The sequence below is a fragment of the Monodelphis domestica genome, chromosome 1 (genome assembly GCF_027887165.1).
Source record: "Monodelphis domestica isolate mMonDom1 chromosome 1, mMonDom1.pri, whole genome shotgun sequence".
In the NCBI taxonomy this organism is placed as follows: Eukaryota; Metazoa; Chordata; class Mammalia; order Didelphimorphia; family Didelphidae; genus Monodelphis; species Monodelphis domestica.
The window spans coordinates 44,359,894-44,383,365 of NC_077227.1; positions in this window are offsets into that span (position 1 = coordinate 44,359,894).

Consider the following 23,472-nt stretch of genomic DNA (forward strand, 5'->3'; position numbering starts at 1 on the left):
ATGAGTCATAAATGTCATAAGTTGGATTTGAACCTGGGCCTTTGTATTCCAGTGCTAGCACTCTAGTCTACAGGACCTTGTTTCTCATCCCTGCTCTTAATATGGGACCTTAGTCACATATCAGTCTAAATGAGCCTCCCTTTCCCCATCTGTATGAGGGGATTGGAATGGATAATCTCTGAGGCACCTTTCAGCACTGAATGCATGATTTCAAAATCCTTTGAACATTGGCCTACTCCAGAGAAGATGACAATTTAGCTACGGGCTATATAAGATGATTTGCAAGGTACCCTCCAACTCTAGGATTTGGTTGCATTTTTATTGGCTAGCATCTTTTCCTGAGATAAAGCAAATGTAAAATTTAGTCTTATCAAATGGAAGGAATCACTGGTGACTTTGGAAAAAATTGGAAAGATCTACATGATCTGATGCAGAGTGAAATAAGTAGAACCAGGAGAACATGGTACATAGTAGTGGCAATATGGAATGATGATCAACTACAAAAACTGGGTTACTCTCAGCAATGCAATAATCTGGGATAATTCTGATGGATTTATGGTGGGGAATGCAATCCATCTCAAGAGAAAAAAACATTGAAGTCAGAAGCAGATCAAAGCATACTTTCACATCAATATATTTATAGTTTTATTTTGGGGTTTTGGTTTTGTACAAGTATTCTTTTACAACAATAACCAATATGGAAGTGTGTTTTGCATGATAACACATGAATAGTCTGGATCAAATCACTTACTATCTCTGAGTGGGGGGAGGGAACGGAGGGATGGAGATGGTTTGGATCTTATATCTTTGGAAAACATACTTTGAAAATTATTACTCCATGTAATTAGGAAAATTAAAAAATTTTTGAATAAAAAAAGGGGATCACCAGAAGCTTTCGTCATGAACTCCATATACAAGACGATGCTGTAATATGCCATCTCTAAAAGTTACATAATTGTATCACCAGGACAGATGGGGACAGCTCTCAATAGATGAAAGAAATGCCCTTCCTAGGAGTTTGATTCTGAGTGAGAAATTTAAAAATAGTTAATAATAATGAGAATTTTGCTTTCAATAACCAAACAAATCTATTAGATGTTTCAGTCCTAGATTAAGTAGGTCTAGTGAGGGATCTATTATTATTATAAATTTCCCACCTTCTGTATTAGAATCAATACTGTGTATTGGTTCCAAGGCAGAAGAAGAGTGGTAAGGGGTAGGCAATGGGGTTAAGTGACTTGCCCAGGGTCACACAGCTAGGAAGTGTCTGAGGCCAGATTTGGACCCAGGACCTCTTGTCTCTAGACTTTGCTCTCAATCCACTGAACCATCTAGCTGTCCCCTGAGAGATCATTTTTTTTATGGAGAATATTTGAGCTACCCAAATTCTTGAGAGTGAAAAATACTTTTCATTATGCCTTATTGTTCATTTCAAGACTGATGCATGTAATATGCTCTATGAAACAATCTCAGTATGTTAGATGACACATAAAAAATCTTAAATAAGTTTTCTCTTTTTATATTGGGTCTCCTTGTCTCTCCCAGGATGAAGTTTGGTATCCACTCACAGGTCTCATTGATGATGGGCATGGAAGCATTGAACTCTTCTCATTCTGATCTGAGATGATTTGCTCATCTTTAGAGACCTTCATGACTCCTGGTGCTCACCACACTAGTTTTGCCTTCCTTGTTGCTCAGAACTCCTGGACTCAGTGGATCAGTCATTCTCAGTCTCATTTGCAGCCATGATTAAAGACACATGTTACTATACTAAGCCCCTATGAAAACAATTTTTTATGCAGCTAAGAGTTCTAAAAGGGCAATACTCTAAGATGAAGGGTGAAAACACCCTTATAATCCTATACTACTTCCATGCAATATTCCTGATATTTCACCATAGCTTGAGATAGCCTAGATTCACCAACATTATTCTGAAACAGAAAATCTAACAAGTTCTACCAAATTAGAAGGGCTGGTCAGTGGCATGCTAGAGAAATGCCTCGTCTGGAATCAGGGAGACTCATCTTCCTGAGTTCAAATCTGGTCTCAGACACTTACTAGCTGTACAACCTTGGGAAAGTTACTTAGCCCTGTTTACTTCAGTTTTCTCATTTGTAAAATGAGCTGGAGAAGGAAATGGCAAACTACTCCAATATCTTTGCCAAGAAAATCCCAGATGGGGTCACAAAGTGTTGAATATGACTGAAATAAAACCAGAAAGGTTCCAAGTCTGAGCTCAGCCAATGAATACTCTGTGTGTCATCTGAGTTTGGTTTAAATAAGTTTGGGGAGACCTATCCCTAGAAGTCTGGCCATTAGCCAAACCATTGTCATGGCAAGAAAAAAACATTTTATCATAATTTAGAATACAGATCTATACATTATTATACATATTATGCATTCTATACATTATTACAAACCTAGGCAAGATGAAGTATCAGGTGACTCAGAGAAAAATATAGGAGGAAAGTAGGTTTCTAACAATAAACCATTTCTACAAAGTCATGTTGAGTTCAGAACAAGTCTGTCATTGATCTTGGGGACAGTTTTCTGTGTTTCTGGGAGGAGAAAATGAGACTTTTTAGTTTGCCAGTCAGTCATTGAACTCTAGGGGTTTGAAATAGGGTGGACTCCTTTTTGGTGGGCTTTTGAAATAAAGGATTTAAAATACAAGGGTTAGGGATAACCGAAATCAAGGCTTTCTCTAAAATATCTAGGCTTTACCCTTATATCTTTGATGAAAATCCTTATTTTCCTTTAAGTAACATCATAAATGCCACTCTAACATGCTAAAAATCTTTCCTTTCTGAATGCCTCTATTCATATTTCTCTTTCACTCCTTAATACATACTGACCTAGAGTTATTCCCATACCTCATCTCCCTATGTCCAATACAAGTTTCTGGAGGGCAGAGACTATAGTTAACACTTATTTTGTATTTCCTCTATCACTTCCCACAGTATCTTGACCAGCGTGGGCTTATGGGTATAAAAAAAAGTATTCAAGTATAAAAAAAGTCTTGAACCCTTTCATTTCCCCTTCATGTTCTTTCTCGTGTATACAGGTACCAGACATCCTTCCTTAGTTTTGCAAATGATAGGCTCTCTAATTCTTCTGTAGCTTCTCCAAACTTTGTTCATTTTGAAGCTGAGAAGAGGATACAATGGTACTTTCAGGAAGAAAGGCATGATATCTACACAAGGAAGTATTATTAATAATACTGTCATCAAAGGTCTCCATTCAACTGGTTAACCTGACCATCTCTGCTTGATTCCATAGAAGCCATATCATCCCTTTCCTGGACTTCTCTTGATTTTCTCCCTGGAGGGTGGCCTTTAATTTTTCCCACAGCTCATAAGACACCCCTTTTTGCTGAGAAGCCGGCCTTGTGTCTTGAACCTTTTAGCCCAGAATGATGTTTATGAGCCTCTCTGGTATAACCTTTTGCTGGTGAAAACTTGGCTTGGGAAAAAGCATTTTCAGCATTGGCCTGTTCCTTTTAATGTGGGAGCCATCTGAAAAGTATGGGAGACTGTTATTAATTTTTCTTGAAGGCGAAGATAGAAAAATCCCCATTCATTCAGCTGTTTATAGTTGTTCATCTAGCAAAGGCAAGACGGCGTTTATTTTTAGCCACCTGAAAAATAGATGCCTAATGGAATAATTTCACATTTCATAGTGACTCCCTGCTCCCTACCACCTGGTGAATAGGATTTCTTATCTGATAATTTTATGAATGTTTGGCTTTATTGAGACTTGGAATTTCTCATGTTTCTTTCCTTTGGAATGGAAATAGGCAAAGCACCTCATCCTTCTTTATAGGCTGTAGTTTCTCCTTGTGGAAAGAGGGGCTCAGAGCAATACCTTCCTTCCTGGAAGGCTCAATTCTTGTTAAATTAACAATTTTTAAGTGCTTTGTGATCCCAGGACAAGACATTTGAGACTGTAAGTTTCAGTATAGAGGGAATATTGAATCATTGTGGAATGTGGATTTGGAAGAGAGAGTAGTCAGCCATTTGTACCTCCCAAGGGAGATTCTCAAAGATTCTTCCTAGAAATATTGGGACTATTCGGGAAGCATGTGAAGAGAAGTGTAACTGATTAAGAGGGTAAGGCAACATGGTACAGTCAAAGATATGAAGAATTTGATGTAAGGAGAGATCTAGATTTGAATCCTGGCTCCAGCATATACCAGTTAAGTGACCCTGGACAAGTCACCTAACTTTTCTTTGCCTCAGTTTCCTTATTTCTAAAAATGAGGATATGCTATCTGAAGTACGAATATCATCCAGTCATTATTGATCAAATAAAGTAGTGCATAAAAATCATGCTGCAATCTTTAAAACCTTATATATTTTACCTTCCATCTTGGAATCAATACTATGTATTGTCAATATCCATGTATTGATTCCAAGGCAGAAGAGTGGTAAGAGCAATGGGGGTGAAGTGACTTGCCCAGGGTCACACAGCTAGGAAGGGTCTGAGGTCAGATTTGAACCCAGGATCTACTATCTCTCAATCCACTGAGCCACCCAGCTGCTCCTTTAAAGCCTTATATAAAGGTCAGCTAATATAATAATAGTAATAAGATATGATGATTTTGAAATGGTACTTCTGCTAAGTATTTAAGGAAGTCAAGCAATAGAAAGAAAACTGCTATATTTTGGACCATCCTGGTCTTTAAGTAGGAGAGAGAAGTGAAGTCAAGGTAGGCAGAGAGAGAGAGAGAGAGAGAGAGAGAGAGAGAGAGAGAGAGACAGACAGACAGACAGACAGACAGACAGAGAGGAGACAGATAGACAGATAGAGACAGAGAGGGAGAGACACAGAGAGGGAGAGACAGAGACAGAGAGAGACAGAGAGAGAATAATCAATCAATAAATGGAGTATACAGGAAAGGGATTGGCTAGGTGGAATGGGAAGGGCCTGGAAGGACTGTTTTAAAAAATGCCTGATGCTTTTTAGACCTGGTCCTCACTTTTATAACTCATTGTAGTGTATGAGAGTTCTTGCCAATATCTGGGCAACCAGGAGTCTAGCTAGAAAGGAATACTGTGTAATGGACAGGGCCATCCATATACATAGAGGTAGAAAAATCTTGGGTTTCCATTCTGCCTCTGATATTTTCAAGACATCTATGTGACTCTGGGTAAGTCCCTTAATTTCTGTGAGCCTCATTTTCTTTCTTTTTGAAATGGGCATAAAAGTAATAATATCTATCATACATATGTTGCGCAGGGCTCATGAGACTCAACTGAAAGTATGCAAAAATGAATGAGAAGGCATTTATTAATTGCTTGCTGTATGCTAAGCATAAAGTCAATAAGCATTAATTAAGTACCTTTTATGTTTCAAGATGCACTGTACTTGTTGGGAACTATTGGGAAAAGTAAAACAATCCAACAACCCCCCCCCCCCCAAAATAAATAGTTCCTGTCCACAAGGACATTGTAAAATGAGGATACCAAACACATAGGGAAGAGATGGCCAGGGAATAACACTTTGGTCTAGAAATTTGCAGGCAAATTGAGTGGGACCATAAAGAAATAGGTCAGTCCATAATAATCGCCAGAGTTGATTTTATCATGTGTCCAGAAATTGGATGAGAGGGGAACAAAAGGTAATTAAGGCTTTCCTAAAATAGTGGTCTGGGAGAAGTAGTCATTTATAAGGGTCCTGGGTTGGCAGGTCTTGATACTGGTGGCTAGGCAGTTGGAAAGACTGAGGAGATGGCCAGAGAGAAGGGTTAGCTAATGCTCTAATTTTCAGTGATAATATGTTTCTCCAACATCCATACACTGCAGAAAATAAAACTGGAGAAAAAAAAATAAAATGAAACAAACCTGAGCTCAAATCCACCTAAGAACTCTCACTTCAATGAGATGCACTAATCTTGTTCCCATTTTCCACCCTCAGAGAAAGAGTTCAGTCCTGTGGATACCATTGATAGGATCTTTAATTAATTCACCAATAGCTTGCTTTTACACATGCAAATTCTAAGCCTCTGGGGGAACTTTCTGTCAACACTTGTTATTCTTTGAAAGATCTCATTATGGGATGCCAGTGAGATATTGATCCTAATGGAATAAACTCTTCTTGACTTCTTAGGAAGCTTGAATAATCTAACAGTAAAGTCAAACAATAGTCCTAAGTGACTGTATAATCAGCAATGACTCCAGGATATATGGAACAGAAATGGCTACACTAGAGAAGAAAAGATTCATGGGAAACATAACCACTATTTTCAGCCTTTAAAAAACTTCTACCTGAAAAGGGATTGGACAGGTCTACCTAGTTCCATAGGGAAGAACCCAGAACAATGAGTAAAAGGGGCAAAGAAGTAAATTTTTAGTCTAGGTAAAGAAAAAGTATCTTACCAATTATAACAAACATGGAGAATGGGCTACTTGCCTCCGAGGGAGGTGGGATTCTCTTTACTGGAAGTCATTGGATAGATTTACTGTAGAATAGACTCATTCAAGTATAGTTTAAACTAACCCTTCGAACAATGAATTTTGCATGATTTTTAAAATCAGAATACTTGGGGATGGTAAAGTTAGTAGGTATTTCTGACAAGAAAGATGTCAAAATTACCTGTTATATTTCTACAACATGGTTAGGATCTTTGTTTTTAACCCTCCCTTACTTTCTGGCTTAGAATCAATACTGTGTATTGATCCCAAGGTAGAAAAGCAGTAAGTACTAGACAGTGAGTGTTAAGAGACTTGCCCAGGGTCACAGAGCTAGGAAGAATCTGAGGTCATATTTGAACCCATAACTTCTCATTTTTAGACATGGCTCTCAATCCACTGAGCCATTTAGCTGCTCCCATGGCTAGGATCTTTTGAACCATTTTATCATACATGTATAAACCAAGCCTACTTTGTCCCTTTTACCCCATTTCACGTTTGATGATTATCAACCTTATTAAATTTAATAAGTCCTGTGAATTAGTTTTTTTAGATTTGAAAATTTTCATTTAATCAATTTTAATTATTTTATTTAATTAATTTGGAACATTTTTCCATGCTTACATGATTTATGTTCTTTCCCTCCCCAGGCTCCCACCCCCCTCCTGTAGCCAATGAGCAATTCCACTGGGTTTTACATGTATCATTGATCAAGACCTATTTCCATAGTATTGATATTTGCACCAGGGTGATCATTTGGAATCTACATCCCCAATCATATCCCCATCAACCCATGTGATCAAACAGTTGTTTTTCTTCTGTGTTTCTGCTCCCACAGTTCTTTCTCTGAATGTGGATAGTGTTTTTTCTCATAAGACCCTCAGAATTGTCCTGGATCTTTGCATTGCTATTAGTAGAGAAGTCCATTACTGTGAATTGTTTAAGAAAGAAATTTAGCAAATAGTTCATGATCAATATATGCCAGGAAGATCATTTTTTTCCAGCATGAAACCTGAGCAATCCCTTCCCATATTTCACTTAGGTTAGGAGATGTAGTTAGCACAATAAACTGAGATCTGTATGATAAACAAAGCGCTCTTCTCTGTTTCTCTTTCTGTATCTGTTTTTATCTGTGTTCCTTTGTGTCTGTCTCTATCACTCTATCTCTGTTTCTCTTTATGGACCTCAAATGAAAAGGTAGAAGTCAGCTGTGTATATTCATTCACTTAGAGGAATGACCTTATTACCGGGGAAGACTTCGGTTACATTCTGAATGTAAAAGAGTCTGTGTTTTCAAAGGAATCTCCAGGGAACATACCTCTCTATCTCATAAAAATTTTAAACATATTGGAACAATCTGCTTCATGGTGATACTGTATTAGCTTGGCCCTGGAATTCTTCCTTCTCTATTCTCCTTTGCCAGTGGTTCAGTTGGGTCATCACTGTTAAATTGTTGGGTGGGGAAAACCGACATGATTTGAGACACCATTCTTGACCCACTTCCTGTTCCCAATGAGTTTCTTATCAGTCCTTTCCCATTCAGCTGCTGCAGTGGTTTCCATGAAACAGGAGTCAGAGCCCAGGTTAATGGGAAAGGGCATTACACCGGAATACACACTCACCAAAAACCTCAGTCTTTGATATATAAGTCCTTTGTTCTACTCGGCTTGAGGTTATGGTGTGGCAGTATTTCTGGCTGGATTTGAATCTGCTCATTTTGTAAGAGAGAACAAAGGAACCAAGGGTAGAGGAGTCAATGGCTAACAACCCATCAGGAGAGGGAGGAAGTGGTACTCAAGTCTTCTTTGCTAGCCTCATGGCTCAGGCATATAAGCTGCCTGGTCTCAATAACTCAAGTGAGCTGCAGTCAATGAATTATAGAATATGAGAGTTGGAAGAGACCTCAGGATTCATCTAGTCAAGCTCAGAAATTAATGGGATCCCTTATATTATGCTTTCCTTGTACTATAGCTGACGGGGTGAATGCGGATGCTGCCAGGCTTGGCAAGATTTCCACAGGTGATAGGTCACTGCATGACCCCAAAAAAGCACATAAAGTACATGTGAGGCTGCTGCAGGCCACTGGACTTTTGTTATGGTCCTTCTCCAGTCCACTGATTGCAAAGGTCCTATAAGTTCTGAGAGAAGCACATTCAAGAGTGGTTAGGAGTCAGAGGATGCTGTTAGGTACATGATTCTCAGAGTCACTGCCAGATAGTCCTTTGGCACACGCTCTGCCTAAGACATCACCCAGCTTGAAGACAGTCTAATAACAAAATTTACTGTGGGACACAGAAAATAAGCAGAAATAGAGACACAGATACAGAGAAAGGCACCCAGGTGACTATTCAGACCTCTGCAATTGATTCAATTCAATTTGGAATAATCTGCTAAATATCTGCTCAGTGCAAAGGATTGCCTTAACTGCTAGAGATATAAAGACAAACACAAAGTGGTCTTTGATGGAAAGGAGCTTATATTTCATTGTGGATGTGACAAATGTCTGAGTAAATACCAAGGAAACAAAATGTAATACAAAATAATTTCAAGAGAGAGAGAATGTGGAACAGAAGTCTAGTTGATTTTTTCCATTGCTTCTGGTTTTTCCCTCTTATACATGCTAATATCTGGCGGGAGGGGTGGGTATGGCAGGTGGTGAGGGCATATGTGTCAGGGGGCATCTCATGCATTCAGGTAGGTGGTAACATGTGGGCAATTGTTGAAGGGTCTAGGGATTGAAGGTAGAGGCGAGGAGGGGGTCTTATGTTCCATCTGGACATGGTAGGTGGATGAGACTTTTTTCAAAGATTAGGGAGATGGAATGATATATATTAGATGTAGCTAGAAAAGCACTTTGGAATGATGAGTACAATAAAGGGAGGAAATGTGAAACAATACTAGAAACCTAGGAAGAAAATAAAATAAAGAAGGCTTTGTAATACTTGAAGTATTGTATTTTTATAAGATTTATCAATAAAAACTTGAAGTAGAGAAAAGTGAAAGCCTTAGTAAAGAGATGGTTCCTGGACTGTGCACACAGGAGAGAAAGGAATGGAGTTATACAAACTTATCTTCAAAATGTAAAGATGCAATGTGGGGATGAAAGGAAAGGGATTCTGGGAAATGTAGTTCAATTTCTATTTACTCAATACCCCTGTAATCCTTTGGGAGACTAGTCTCTCCAAGGGATTATTTAAATTTAAATATAACCAATTTAAAAGATCTTTAACTTGAGGTACATACAATATTGCAGTTTCTAAAGGGAAATTATAATAGCTTTTAATGTTAGGGTGAGAATTACATATTTTATCCTATGGGCAGTAAAGGATAGGTGAGATGACAGCCAGATTATTTTTTTAAATAGGTTTGACCTTTGTGTGTGGGATGGATGGGAAAAGACCGAAAATAGGAAGACAAATTAGATGGCAATGAAAATATACCCAGCAAAAAGGGATGAGAGTTCATGTTGAGAGAAACTGAGAGGTAGAGACAAGATGGCAGAGAACAAGCAGCAACTCGGTTGAATTCTCCTACAAAAATTTTAAAATAATGCCTCAAATCAAATTCTGGAGTGGAAGAGCTAACAAAAGGTGGCTGTATGACATTTTTTCAGTCCAAGACAACTCAGGAGGTTGATAAAGAAGTCCATGACACTGCGGTGGTCTCAGGACCAAAACACAGCACCAGAAGCAGACCTTGTAGGTAACCACAACAGCGACAGCAGTAGCTTTGGATGTTCACAGTCCAGGGAAGGAAGGGGATTGACACCTGGTCAAAAAGAAATGACCATGGACCTTTTGCTGGTACTGGGCTCAGGACCCTACTAAAATTGCCTATGCACTATTCCAGGACCCAGTTCCAGGATGACGAGCATTATGTTGTGAGAGTTATATCAGGAATGCATAGTTTATTTAATATTAGGAATACTATCAGAATAATTGACTATCAATAACAAAAATAACAAACATCATATGATCATTTCCATAGATGCAGAAAAAGCTTTCAACAAAATATAGAATTCATTCCTATTACAAATATTTAGAAAGCATAGGAATAAATATAGCTTTCCTTAAAATAAGTAGTATATATCTGAAATCATCAACAATAATTAACTGTAATGAGGATAAGCTGGAAGCCTTGATAAGATCAAAAGTGAAGCAAGGATGTCAGTTATCATGACTATTATTAAGTTGGAAATAATATTGCAAATAAGAAGAGAAAAATAAATAGAAGGAATTAGAATAGGTAATTAGTAACAAAACTGTAACTCTTTTCAGATGATATGATGGTATACTTAAAGAATCCTAGAGCAACAACTAAAAATAATTGAATCAAGCAAAAACATTAGCAAATTGGCAAGATATAAAATAAACCCACATAAATCATCAACATTTCTACATATTACCAACAAAATCCAGTAGCAAGAGATAGAAAAATTCCTATTAAAATAGCTGGAGACAATATGAAATGCCTAGAAATCTTCTGTCAAGACAAACCCTTGGATAATTAAGGGTTAATTATATTAATTAATATTACATTAATTAATTATTTTAATAATTAATTATTAAGGATAATATCATAAGCAAATTAGGAGAGAATGGAAAATTTAACCAGTCAAAATTATGGATAAGGCAAGAATATATGACCAAACAAAATACAGAGAGCAATGTGGGATATAAAATGGATAATTTTGATTAAATTAAATTAAAATAAGTAAAACCTATGCAATCAAGATTGTAAGGAAAACAGGAAACTAGAAAAAATTTACAGTAAGTTTCTCTGACAAAGAAAGATCTCATTTCTCAATTATATACAGTACCCTGGCCAATTCCTAATTGATACGTGGTCAAAATATATAAAGTGTTCAGGAGAAGCAATTAAAGCTATCTATAATATAAAAATGCTCTAGATTGCTATTAATTAGAATAATCCAAATCAAAACAGCTCTAAGGTATTTTCTCTCACCCTTCAGATTGACTGATATGACAGAAAAGGAAAATGACAAGTGTTGGAAGAGCTGTGGAAAAATTGGGACACATACATTGGTGGTAGAATTGTGAACTGATCCAAAAATTCTAGAGAGTAATTTAAAGTATCCCCAAAGGCTTATAAAATTGGGTATACCCTTTGATCCCGCAATGCCACTACTAGATCTACATCCCAAAGAAATAAAAGAAAAATGAAATCTAACTGTATGTTAACTATATATAGCAATTCTTTTTGTGTTTCATAATGGGTGAGGGAGGGGAAGAAGAGAATTTGGAACTCAGAAAAAATTTTAAATAAATAAATAATCAATTTAGTGGAAAGAGAGAAAGGACAAAGTCTGCATAAGTAGAGAGAAGGGGAGTGACATGAGAGGAGAATCATCAAGAAAGGGGATGAAGAGTGTAATAAAAAATGATTCAAAGGCTGAGAACTTTGATGACCAGAAGGATGGTACCTGTCCTCAAGTAAGGGATTTTGAAGGAGGGGAATGGCTAGGGAGGAAATATAAAGAGTTCCCTTTTGGAAATTATGAGTTTTAGGTAACTATGGCACTTCCAGGTGGAGAAATTAAATCAGTCAATACTTAGAGAAATTCACTCTGACTATTCATAAGAAGGGCAAATATTGAAGCAAAAGCTTACATGCTTGAGTGACAAAATGAGAAGACAGGACTCATTGGGAGAAAAAGCAATCCTGCTTCTGGGAAAGATTAAAAGCATAAGGAGAAAGGGATGGCAAAGGATGCGATGATAGATTATGTCATGGAAACAACAGACATGAATTTGAACAAAGGTCATGGAGGGAGATAGTGGAGGACAGAAGGTCCTGTGAGGTGATGAAGAGTGTGACACAACTGAACCACAAGACAAGAAAAACAAATACATCCACCATGCAATTGGGGATGTGGGATTGGAGTACTGAAGAGACGTTAGAACCTGCAGTTGAGTTTTGGAAGTCATCTGCATTGAGATTATTATTGAGCTCATGCACACTGATGAAATAATGAAAGGAAAAACCATTGAGAGAAAAGGGATTAGGACAGAGACTTTGACAACATCTACATTTACTGTCAGATGAAGGAAGATGGTTGAACAAAAGAAATTAGGAAGAAGCTGTTAGACTGATAGGAGGAAAAGAAAGGAAGATCAATATCACAGAAGCCAAGAGAGGAGAGAGTTCTCAGGATGAGAATTTGAGGTGGTATTAAAAAATGGCTGCAGAGCAGACAAGGATGAGAATGGAGGAAAGGACAAAGGGCATTAAGGCTATGCAGGAGTGAACACATAATTGGTAATTGTAGGGAGCATAGTTTCTTTTGAACAGCAGGATCAATACTAAGATTGCAAGGGAATAAAAATGATTTGGGAAGTGAAGAAATAAAGGTAATCGCTATTGGCAAACATTTTAAAGAAGAAGAAGAAGAAGAAGAAGAAGAAGAAGAAGAAGAAGAAGAAGAAGAAGAAGAAGAAGAAGAAGAAGAAGAAGAAGAAGAAGAAGAAGAAGAAGAAGAAGAAGAAGAAGAAGAAGAAGAAGAAGAAGAAGAAGAAGAAGAAGAAGAAGAAGAAGAAGAAGAAGAAGAAGAAGAAGAAGAAGAAGAAGAAGAAGAAGAAGAAGAAGAAGAAGAAGAAGAAGAAGAAGAAGAAGAAGAAGAAGAAGAAGAAGAAGAAGAAGAAGAAGAAAGAAGAAAGAAGAAGATAGCTTGAGGGAATAGTAGGGTAAGTCAAATGAAGATTGTTTCTTGTTTCATTTTATTTTTAGCATAGGGGAGCCTACACATTTTTATGTGTGGTAGGAAAGATTAAAAAGGGTCTCACCTTTCTCTTTTGCTCTCTTTTCTCATAAAAGCCAGTTTAGGAACACCAGCACAAAGCAATGTGGTCCCATGTTTTTAGATCCTCCTTGCAGGCAGATGCACAGTGGGAGAGAATCTTATGCCCTGTTATACTTATCTGTAGGTGTTGCTGTTTTCAGTTCCAACTCAACTGCTCTGTTTCTCAGATTTTGTCACCAATTGCCTTCCTCTCTCTGCTTAAATGTCAACTCAACTTCTGTTAAATTATTCTACTTATGGATATTCGATGTTCTAAGTGTGAAGGGGTGATTCTTCAATAGCTTAAGACCTGATTCTCTGAACTTTATCTCAACAAAGTGACACCACGTTAGCATTCTGGGGATGGAAGGGGATACTGGGTTCTTGAAGGCATTATCATTGGAAATTGAACTCTGACAAAGTTTATAAAGGTGGGAGGCTGTGAAGTGATCCCAGAAACAGACTTCTGAGTTCCTGCTGGGCACAGACCAGCTGACATGCTATGGTGAGGTTCATACACAAATGTCTGACTACCAAAAGATTGATAGGAAACTCTACCCGACCCTCTTCTTCTCTTGCTTTATGTCTGCTTTAGGACTGAATGAGGTCTTTCACGGATTCTTTCAGCCAGATGGTTCCTACACACACAGAAGAGCTGAAAAGTGACACAGGTTCAGAGTTCACACAATAACAGTCAGAAGAGTTTTTCTTAATAACAAGTAGTCTAAATAAGCCAAGATGTCACGCAGATGAATGAAGTGGGCAAACAGATAACTGGGGGCTTTTGAAGAGGGATGAAAAGACATAAAAAGTGATTAAGTAGCTTGTAGAATGACGATGAATTAAAAGCCACAAACTCAAAGTGATGTATATTTGCATGCGTGTGTTGTTTATTGTGCTTCTTTCTGTTCTTGTCTGTTTTCAGATGTGACCTGTGATTTCATTAAACTGTGAGACTTGGGAATATACTTTTTTGTTGTTGTTTTTATATAGTAAGTGATAAACAAATGTTTGCTAATTGACTGATTAAGAAGTTCAGTGCTTGGCCAAAGGTCACAGACAATCAGGACTTGAACCCAGATCTTCCTGACTTAATAGTTAATATATAATCCATTACATCATGCTGTCTTCCAAAATTTCTCCTCCTCCCTTTCCTCCTTCTCTTCCTCCATCATCACCAGTACCATTTATGGGAAATCTTCCATTCAGGAAGACCAATAAATCCTTTTTCCTTGCATTATCTACTTTTTATCTATTTATTCATTAATTCTTCCAGTAGAATGTAATCTTTGTGAAGGCAGAAGCTTTTTTCCGTTTTGTCTTTAGCTCCCCAAAAGTTTGGATTGTGACTTACAAGTGGCAATGGGTGCTTAATAAGTATTGAATTTAATTTGGAAAAGCCAGAATAAATGAATACTTATAACAGATGTTATTGTGTGAAACAAGATCTGGCTTCTCCCCTAATGAAACTTAACACACCTTTTGCATTTCCTATGGTTTTCTGTTGTACAAAAATAATGGAGGTGGGAGAAAGGACCTCCTTCCCTCCAGCTACTCTTTCTTTTGACAAAGACCAAACCATGAAGAGAGTCACTGTCTTTGCTATCCAGTCTATAGGATTAAATATCGACTGCCTGAAATCTGAATGCATCAATCTCCTTCCTTGTTAGAATGTAGCTACTGCAAACACTTTTCTGAGGCAGGCAAAGGAGCTTGCTTTCTGGAGGAGGAATGTTAGCATCAACATACTAGGAGGGTCGATTTCTTTCTTGTAGCTTTTCTCCGATGAAATGTTTTGTTTAACAGAAAGCTTTGACTCATGATAGATGTAAGTGACAGCAGCATATTAACAACAATGACTTTTGGCCATGAAATGAAGCAAAACAAACCATTAAGATAACAGTGGTCCAAAGAGGAAGTGGGCCAGTCAAATCCTGAGAGTGAAGGTAAACAAGTAGATAGCCCAAGGCTCCCTTGATCATCAGAAAAAAAAAACAGTTTTCTTTTATTTTTTTAATTGAAAAAAGAAATTTAAACACTTACCTTCCGTCTTAGAATCAATACTGTGTATTGGCTCCAAAGCAGAAGAGTGGTAAGGGCTAGGCAAAGGGGGTTAAATGACTTGCCCAGGGTCATTCAGCTAGGAAGTATCTGAGTTCAGATTTGAACCCAGGATCTCTCATCTCTTTGCCTGACTCTCAATCCACTGAGCCACCCAGCAGCCCCACAAAAGTTTTTAAAATTCAATTTTATCTCATTTTCAAATGAAGATGCACCTTCTCTCCCTCCCACTTTATCGCTGAGAAAGCAAGAAAAACAAAACCCCTGTTACAAACATGTACTTTCTATATACATAGGTATGTATATAATCATATACCTACACACATACATTTTCACACATAAATATCTCTTCCACATTGGAGGGATTAGGGAAGAGTGCCCCAGAAATCTAAAAAAATCTGCATAAAATGTCTTTTGTATTCTTTTCATAAACTGTAATTTTTAAATTTAAATTTTATTTTAAATTTTAAAAAGAAATTGCATATATTTATAGTGTTATAAGATTTTATTTTACTTTAACTTCAAAAAGAAATTATATATGCTTATAGTATTACAAGATAAATATTTTGGTGTTATACAATACTATACATATCATTTGTGGATTTCTGAATTTCTAAACTTTTTCTGTGTCATTTGCTTGCCTTCATTATATCATCTGCAGCTTCCACAAAACTCCCCCCCCAAATTCCCATTTAATCTTTTATGCTGACCCGTGATAGATCAAAACCATGATAGAGAAAGTCACACTGTGAAAAGAATACCTGTATATATACACACATGTGTACATATGTGTATATGTACACATATTCACATACACATACATGTTTGGGTACGGCCAATGTGAGAATTTGTTTAACTGGACTATACAAGTTCATAACATATGTATGGTTGTCACACACAGAGTACGTGGGTGTGTATGTTTTTAGCTATACTTTTGACATCTGTCTTTCTGGAGGAAGAACTATTAAATATTGAACTCATACAAAACAGCCTTTAGCAAGTGGATTGGGTCCTCTAAATGTTAACAGAAAAATATGATTTAGACCTGCATGAGAAGAGAAAACATATATGGATTATGTACTAAACTGCGGGAAGGAGACTCCACACCTACAATATCATATTTCCATTTCTAGAAGAAGCAATATCCAATTTAGCTATTTATCCTGGATTTCATTGTAAGGATTCTTTAGGCACAAATAATGTACTTACTTCAATAGTTCAAGGATCCATGATTTTACTGGTAATTTCATTCATAGAAATTAATTCAAGGGAGAAAAGGAAGTGAAGGGAAAGAGTTATTAATAGTAAAACAAAAAAAGAAAAAAGAATTGTTAAGGTATTAAAAAATCACAGAAGAGAACAGCAGGGGATTCAGAGGAGGGAAAAGTCAAGCAGTTCAATGCCAGTTCCATTATACAAAATTTAATAGAGAGAGGGAATGAACTTGTGATTTCACTGGGGTGATGAATTCCCAAAAGAGGAAATCACTTTTTGCTATCCAAGTATCAGTGCTTTGTCTAGAATGCTCAGACCTAAAGGACTAGTCTGGAATCATGTAGCTAGTATGTACCAGGGGCAGACCTTGAATCTGGGTCTTTCTGATGCCAAACCTGAATCTCTATCCATTACAGCAGGTTACCTCTGTTTGTCCTTGAAAAAAATGTATTAAAAAAAGAAAAAATGCAGAAAAACTTTATATTAGATCATATATATATATATATATATCATACAAGGGCCATTTGGCACCTTTTATATGGAAATCTTTAATTTTATAATGATTTTCTGATTAATGTTAAATTTTCTTATTAATTTCATAGAAAAATAAACTTCTTGGATCAAAAGCTCTTTGTATTAGATCATGATATCACAGAATAGCAATTTGAGCACCTTTTGTAGGGAAATACTTAAATTTAAAATGATTTTATTATTGATGATAAAAATATCTTATAAATTCATTTGACTTAACTTTTCAGGAAAATGCATTTGGCTCTCTATAAATATAACATATATGTGTATGTTCTTTAGCTCTATAGGAAATAATCTGCATATATCACAAGTTTTCATTTTCATAAAGGTTTAGCTTAGATGTCACCTCCCACAAGAAATCTTTCTTGATTCTCTAGGTCCTGCTATTGTGCCGCTATGCTTCCATTTCTGTCTCTGTCTTTATTTCTCCCTCTCTGTCTCTTCTTTGTCTCTCTCTCTCTCTCCCTTACTCTTTTTTTCTCCTCTCCCCCCTCCATGCTTCCACTTGTCTCTCTCTCTCGGTTTCTCTCTGTCTCTGTCTCTGTCTCTCCCTTTTTCTTTTTCTTTCCTCCCCCCTACCCCCTCCCATTAGTCTGTCTATCTCTGTGTGTATGCTAGACTGTCCCTCTTTCTGCAAATCACCCTCTATTTACTTTACTTTTCTACCTTGGGAATCCTTCAATAGAATACAAGCTTCTTGAGGGCAAGACTTGTGCTTCTGTTTTTGTATCTCCACCACTTAGTAGAGAGCCTTGCACAAGGTACAGGGATTCAGTATATGCTTCCTATATTGCATTGTGGTACATTCAGGGTCTAGAAACATGCAGCTTCAGAGAGGTAACTTGAGCAGTGGCCAAGCTCCCTCATTAGGGCACTCTTTGGTTCCTGTGCTTTGGGGTAACTCCTTCCAAATCCTTTTGGGTCGAGCACTGGCATCTCGCCATGCCACTCCCTCCTCCTTTCTCTCACTTCAGATTCACTGCCTGCCTAGGACAGGAACTTGAATAAAGAAGTGATGAGTTCCCTTGGCTTAGGAACTAAGGGTTTCATTTTTATGTCAGACTCTTCACTTGCAGATTGAGAGCTCTGGGCACCCTCTAAGGGAGAAATTGAGTTGTAGAGATTATTTTTCTAAAGCTACTGTGACTCCAGCCATTCTCCAAGATATTTGCAAAGTGCAGCATGACTGACTCTGACATGGTCAAAGGTGAGAAAATAAAATGCTTCATTTCCTAGGAACAAACCCTTATGTGTAAGGCTCAGCATCCTTTGTTTAGGGTTGACAGAAGGATATTTGTCCATCTGGATAACCTTTCAGCTGCAAACCCCAATGGATGTGTCAAAACAACAGCCAGTGTTAATCCCAGTAGATTAGGAGAAACTGAGTCAAAGAGCCATGGAGGAGCTTGCCAAAGATCATCCAGGAGATCAGCAGAGCTCCAAGAACTCAATTTGCTTGTACTAACTAGATGCTTATAATATCTTTGTAGACAGAACCTAAGATTAATCATTTATCAGAGACTTCAAAAATCCCAGTAGAGGAAGGACCCTCAGAGGATATATATTTCAACTCTTATCTGAATTGAAAGCTCTTTGGCATCCCACCCACCAAGTGGTTATCCTCATTACCTGAGAGACAACATGGCGCAATGGAAAGAACACTGGGTTTGAAGTCAAAGGGCACAGGTTCAAATCTTGTCATTTACTATCCGTGTGATTTTGGACAAGTCACTTGACATTCCTAAACCCAGTTTCCAAATCTGTGAAATGAGAAGATTGCACTAGATGACTTGTTAAGCCTTCCCAAATTTCTAGATTTATGCGTCTATGACTCCCAAGGCATTCAACTCTATTCTTAGAGCACTCTAAATGTTGACTTTCCCCTTCCACCCTATCACTTCTAGTATAAATATGGAACTCTTCTAAATGGCATTTACACTGCTTCACACACTGGCTTCTTCCAACTTTCTTCTTCCATATTATTCTCCTTTCTATACCCTATGATCCAGCTTGTACCAATTTACCTGCTTTTTCACATACACAAATATTCATCTCCTGTTTCCATGCTTGGAATGTTTTTCCTCTTTAACTCTGTCTTCTGAAATCCACATTTTTCTTCAAGAAACAGTTCAAAATTTGCCTTCTTTGTGAGTTCTCTCCTGGTCCCCTGCTCCAGCTTATAGGGTCTTCTCCTGGAAGTTTACCTGCTAAATACTTTGCTTATATTTTGAAAATCCCTTTACCTGTACATTCTGACTCCCTCGTGAAATCACAAGCCCTTTGAAGGCAGAGACTACTTTATTTTTGTCTTGATAGCTCTAGCACTTGGCATAGTGCCTGACACATAGCAGGTACTTTATTTTATTTTTTTAAAAGATACATATAATAACAATTCACATAATTTTTCTGAAGTTATAAGATCCAAATTTTCTCTCTCCCTTTTCCCAGAGATAGTGAGCAATTTGATCTTGGTTATCCATATATTATCATGTAAAACCTATTTTCCTATTATTCATTGTTGTAAAAATATACTCATATATAACCTAAGTCCCAAAATATAAACCTAAATAAACTAAAGTGAAAAAATATATGCTTTGTTCTGCATTTTGACTCCAGCAGTTCTTTCTTTGGAGATGGATTGCATTCTTTGTCATAAATCCTTCAGAATAGTCCTCAATTATTGTATTGCTGAGAGTTTTCACAACTGATCATCCCAGAATATTGTGAATACACATAGTAGGCATTTTAAATAAATTTCTATTGCTTTATTGGTTGTTTAGGAAGTTTTTCCTTATATTGAGCCTGCATCTATCTCTCTGCATCTTCTAAACACGGCTCCTAGTTTAGCCCAAATAGAACAAGTTCCATTCCTCTTCTGAATGACAATTATTCCTCAAACTGGTCCAAGATAAGGGGCCGGAAATTACTTTTTAATTTAAAATAGTGTTTGAGGCTGAAAGAAAAATGATTTATTCCCCCAAAGAGAGTCATTTAGTGGCAGTTGTATATTTGTTATTAGATATTTACTGGTTTATTTCTCCAAGTCTAAAGAGGTCATTCACATTGGAGATCAACACTGGAAAATGTTACACAGGGAACTGTGAAATAGGCAAGTCAAAGTGTCAATAAAGTAAAAAACTGAAGCCGGTGGGGATCCCTAAAGCATCACTATGAAGTGAGAAACAGAGCTGACATTTATGTATGATCAGAAAAAAAGTGCATTCCTTTATCTTAGAAAGATTATAATAATCAAAAATTGAAAATAATAAAATCTTTCTTTCTAACCCTCAGGAAACACCCAAATTAGACCAACCATAATAACCAGTCTACCTCCAAAGCAATAGAGCTAATGGATTTTATTGAACTTTGGAATTGTATTCTTTTCAAGCCCAATTTAGAGTTCATCTAACTACTTTTTTTTCATCTGTGCCCAGTGGGACAGGATCACCTTCTATTCTTTTTTTTTTTTTAAACCCTTACCTTCCATCTTGGAGTCAATACTGTGTATTGGCTCCAAGGCAGAAGAGTGGTAAGGGCTAGGCAATGGGGGTCAAGTGACTTGTCCAGGGTCACACAGCTGGGAAGTGTCTGAGGCCAGATTTGAACCTAGGACCTCCCGTCTCTAGGACTAGCTCTCAATCCACTGAGCTACCCAGCTGCCCCCCACCCTCTATTCTTGAGAGCAGTAAGATCTCATATCCTACAGGCACTGCATCAGGTAGGAGATTTATTCTACACTTGTATGCCCTTATATAATTCATTCATTCATTCATTCATTCATTCTTTGGTTTCATTTATTCACTTGGTCATTCAATCCATCCATGCATCCATTCATGCAACACCCATAGTGTGAACACTATTTTCAAAAATATTACATCTGAAATGACTTCATAAGGATTGAGCAACATGAGAGTTGCCCAACTTCTGGGACAGAGATTGTTTGGTCCAAGACTACCAGTTTCCACTAAATGTAATTTATTAGGGATAGTTCTGGCCTCAACCACCCCACACAATATTGGAAAGTATCTGTCATTCCCAATGAGTCACTTAGGCAGGATGACAATCTGGACAATAGAGGATCAGCTCTGCTGTAAAAGTGTTTAAATACTGTAAAGTGCTACCTGAGTTTAAGATGATGTTATTATTTTAAATATTCAGTGAGCTATGTCCCCATGGTGCAGACTCAGCCTGGAGCCTTCAGGGAAAATGATACCTCAGAATGTTCATTGGTCTGAGTCTGGCTTTCTTTAAAAGGTTAAAATAGGGCTTGACCCCTAGGAACTTAGGGAAACTGTCATGTCGGGCCAGACTTTGGCTATTCATCATAATGGAGATGGCTGATGGAGATGGAGTAGCTGGGAATGGAGTTTGTGGAGTTCATAATGAAGAGGGTTAATTGGCTCCATCTGGGGCTTGTCAGTCATCATTGTTGTACTTTGAAGACTAAGTCTTCCCACACTCTAATCTGGTGTTTGTGGCACTCAAAGACACAGATATTGGAGGTTGTTGTGCCCATTTTCATTCCTGGACCATTCGCCAAGTTTGGACTGAGATCTGAGTTTTCACACCACACACTCCCTCTTCCCACTGTGATAGAGGTTTCAAACCCAAGAACTGGAGTTACAGTGTGGGAAATTGCTGGAGCCTCAGCCAGACTGTAACTCCAGTTCTTGGGTTTGAAACCTCCATCACATCACTTATACCTTATATGACAATGAGCCATTGGACTGATCTCTTCATGTCATAATATCCCCTCCTTAAAAATGCAGACAATCTTAGTTTAAAAGTTTAGGGGACGATCGAATCAGTATCTATGTAGTCAGAACAACCTTGACACAGTGGTTTGAAGGCAGGACAGTCTGGGATTTTGGCTTCATGTCAAGATGGCCAGGGATTCATTTTGAAAGAATTTTGAGCTCATACAAGTTCTCTATATGACTCATCCAGTGACTTCAGATTTATTTACTAGGTTACAGAAAGATTGGCTGCCAGCTGCCTTGGTGGAGGCTGTTTCCACATTCTGTTTTTGATGGTAATGAAATAAATTAATGAAAAAGTATTATTAAGTTCTTATCATGTGCCAATTCTTAGTCTTCCACATATACTTTAATGAAATCTTTTCTGTTGGGTAGAAGAGAATAGAGATAGGGCTGGACCTATGATTTCTTTGATATATGGAATTCCCAGGAATTATGGTGTTATTATGGAATAACTATGGAATTATTATTATTATTATTATTATGGAATAATTATGGAATTATTAAAAGTAGACTCCATCTGCCGATGCAGGCTGGTACCTGAGTGATCAAGATGCATTTTCCTTACACAAAGTGTTACCAGCTGTTGGAAGGAAAGGAGAGAAATGGGTGCAAACAGGCAAGAGGAAGGATTTTCCAGAGAGATCAGTGTGTTGGACTCACCGCATGCCATAGAACGGTAGAAGCTGTGCTCTGGAATGTGAGGGGAATTAGAAAAGGGGGCACAGATTGGTGCCAGGGGCTTTTTTGGTTTCCTGTTTCTGGGAGAGCCTGAAGCAATAATTTCTTTCTGCTTGGGATCTCTATCAAGTCAAGGAGGGCGTTTTGTTTCCTATCCTAGTGAAGCCAAAGCCACCAGCTCTGGTATCGTGTGAAGACATCTGTCATACTTTGCCATCTACTTGTGTTCCAGCCTCCTGAGAGATTGTTTCCAGCTGCTCTGAGCTCCGTGTCTGGTCAACCAGTGAAGGAAGACGACCAGCAGGTCTACAGCCATCTTGAGCCTAACCGGCCAGGGTTGATTCCTGAGATAACAGGTCAGCCAATCTAATCTAAAGAACTATATAAACCTTGCCAAACCTTATTTGGGAGGATTTTAGTCAGATTTTAGTCAGTTACACAGCTGGGGATTTTAGACAGTCAGTGAAGGGACTCTAAGGAGCTGGAAGACACGAAGACATCCCTTTGCAGGGACCTTAGGAAGAGGGGAAGCCTAGCTAGATTTTCTTAGATTAGGGCATCCTAATCCTAATCCTCCCACCCCATGATTCAAATAAAACCCTGATTTTGTTTTTTAAACTGGTCTAGAGTCAGATAAGCGCCCTGGGAATGTGGGAGGTCTACAGGACCAGCTTCACTGTGGGGTAACAAGAGACCAGCAAACCTTGATATCTCACATCTACAAAACAACCATCAAGACTATCTACAATATTTCACAATTTAGACAGCTGTTTGGGGCATGGAGCAGCTAATGACTTCACTTAGAGTCACACAACCTTTGTCACAGGGGAACTCGAATGACCTATCTTCCTGAGGCTGAGGCCAGCTCCAGCCACAATACCGTGCTGCTTTCTAACAAGCATATAGATGACAAATGTGTCCTATTTCACTTATGAAATTAGTGAAGGGATCAACTACTGTGACCTAATGAAGAATGTGTTTTTAATAGTATAAAAAAAGTCAGATATGTGATTTCATT